This window comes from Melanostigma gelatinosum (genome assembly GCF_949748355.1).
Source record: "Melanostigma gelatinosum genome assembly, chromosome: 13".
In the NCBI taxonomy this organism is placed as follows: Eukaryota; Metazoa; Chordata; class Actinopteri; order Perciformes; family Zoarcidae; genus Melanostigma; species Melanostigma gelatinosum.
The window spans coordinates 16,690,276-16,693,096 of NC_136646.1; positions in this window are offsets into that span (position 1 = coordinate 16,690,276).

Below are 2,821 nucleotides of genomic sequence, written 5' to 3' on the forward strand. Positions count from 1 at the left end.
AAGCTCAAAACTTATGTGGCCTGGAACGCATAAGGTCTCGGGTGACTCATTTTCTACCCGCCCATCATGACTCTGCCAACTCTCAGGAGAGCAGCAAATCTCAAAGGAGAGACTAAGCTGAATAACGTGCTTGTTTGATGATTAACTTTACAGTACCTCAGATTGATCTTGTTCAAAGAACAGAATGTCCTACAAGCAGTGGCGGCTGGTCAATAGAGGGCCATGGGGCATGGCCCCACCATGAGCCACACAAAAAAGGAAAAAGAAAAAAAGAAAATTATAATAATCATAAATTATACAAATTGTCAATATTTGTGTTTTTGAACTGTGGAATGTACCCAGTAATGTGTGTAAAATATGATATCTGCGCAAAATATATGCCTTTCCTGCTCGTGCTCTCTGCCTGTGTGCTCTCTGCTCGTGCTCTCTGTCTGTGTGCACGACACTCTGAGAACGCGCAGCTTGGGGGGCCTGATCGTTTTGGCCCAAAAGAGGCGGGTCTATGAAGCAGTTTAGCCAATTGCTGATTCAAGATATAAATGAGTGACATACAATTTAGCCAATCAGCGCCCTCAAATAGATTCAGCTTGGGGCCAGAACGATCAGGCCCCCCTCGCTGCGCGTTCTCGTCAGGAGAAGTCTCTACAGGCGAGCGCCAGCGCAAGCACTCCTCCTCCAAGTCCCGTTTGAGAGGAGAACTTCGGCGGAGATTCTGCAGCCAAAGAGCTGATATCAGATACAGCCTGACCTCACAATCAGACAGCAGACTCGCGGGAAAGGGAAGCAGTACAGCAAAGCTTCTGTATAGCTGTACACCAGACAGGTTTGGCTAGCTGCATGACGTCATGTTGATAACGTATTTAGCTTTTTAAAACAACGGGGACGGATCCAGCACGGACAGTTACGGGAGTGAGGGATGAGGAGGTAAGGAAACATGAGAACACCAGGACACACATGAGAACTCCGTCAAGCTACATATTATGCAAAGTGAACATCTTTTCTTCTACATAGTTGTCCTCAGTCTCATCTGCTTAACTTGGTCATGGAGGCATCAACATGTAATAGAGATGTTAAATTAACAGTGAAAACTCATCATAGCTTAATTTAACATCAGTATTCATAATTACACTTCATGTTTACTTCTCCTGATCTTTACCTCCTATAACAAGGTCCATAGGGGCATCTCAATAAATGAACATGTTTTATTATATTATATAAGTGTTATTTACTGATTGTTTTCGTGTTGGAATACATGTTAAGGACAATTATAGCACTGTTTTACTACAGTCTGGATGAAATCAGGAATCATGTGTTTCCATACTCTCTGCACCACACACACACAGTGTGAAATGCATAGCAAGAAAAATGGAAAAAAAACGTACAAAACACCTCAAAGGTTATTGCAGTCTTGCGATTTTTAGGCCCAGATCAATCACATGCGGTCTGATACGACTTGATTTCAAGTTACGACCTCACGTTTGAACATCTTCTGTGACACATAATTGTTGTATTTTTTTCGATGCAAACTGTGATGGCTGGATATCCACATGGTAACACGCTGTTGCTATAACTTGTTTGGCAGGAAAACCGAGACTTTGGTTCACAAGACCTGGACAATGGAGGCGTATCAAATGTACTAAGACCGGACTAAATGTACACTGAGGATTAATGTTTTGCTCACCTATGATTTGAATTGTGTATGATAGTAGATGTAGGTAGAAGTAGTTAAAGTCATCTGCCCAGATGCCACCTTAGTCACCTGCCCAGATGCCAATGAACTCTGAACACCATGAACTTGACCACTATGAACCTTGAACTCTATGAACACTGAACACTGCCTGTTTTAACCACTGCTTTTGGTCTCAGGAACACTTGGACTGTCTCACCTCTTCAGGTTTCCCCACCACAGGGATGCACGTGCCAGCCCTTGGTTTGCTCTAAAGACCGAAGCCAACATCTCGCTCTTCAGACCAAAGGGGGGATGTTGGGGTCTGACCATATGGCTTCAACATGTGCTGTGGACAAAGAGAATCAGGTCTTCACTTTTTCAAGCAAAGGTTTCATCCTGATTTGTAGTTTGATGAGAGCAAACCTCCTCTGAAGGAATTTCACACTAGGGTGTGCATTTCCCCCCGCCCCCCAAAAAAGTATGGTTCCTGAAGTCACCTGAATGCACCGCTGCAATCTCATTGGCCGAGAGCCAAGAGACCCCAGGACCCATGTGGTTCAACCACTGTTCTACAAAACTGCCTGCAGATCACACCTCCTTGCTTTTTCCCTTTGACCTCCGTCGAACAGGGAGCACACAACGCTCTCTTCGCCCTGGGACCCATCCTTGGACATATGAAGACACACCAGCCTCCTACTTCCAGCATGACGCTGGCAACCGAAGGCCACGAGGGAGCCGCGGCCCTCAAACCCTCAAACCCTCATCAAACCCTGTCAGGTCACGAGCCATTTCGCTGGACGAAACAGACAGTGCTCCACTTTGAGTAAGGCTCCCTTACCCCGCTGAGACGAATCCCTTCCACGACCCGTCTCCGCTTCTTTTTCTTTTGTGCACACATACCGGCAGGAGGAAAGACGACTAAGCCTCAATCCTCCACCGATGATTCCCGGTAAGACGCACGGACCACGTCGTCTAAAACCGAAGTAAAATCATCCTCCCTGCAGCGAGGATAGATCATGTCTGCGTTTGCTCCAGAGCCACGCCAACGGACCGAAGCCGCACCAGCAAAAGCCGTGCGACACACAGCGCCCGCTGCAAGGCCGCGCTGCAAGCAGCCCCTACCCCCCTTCCTGACGAGGAAAAAGGACAACT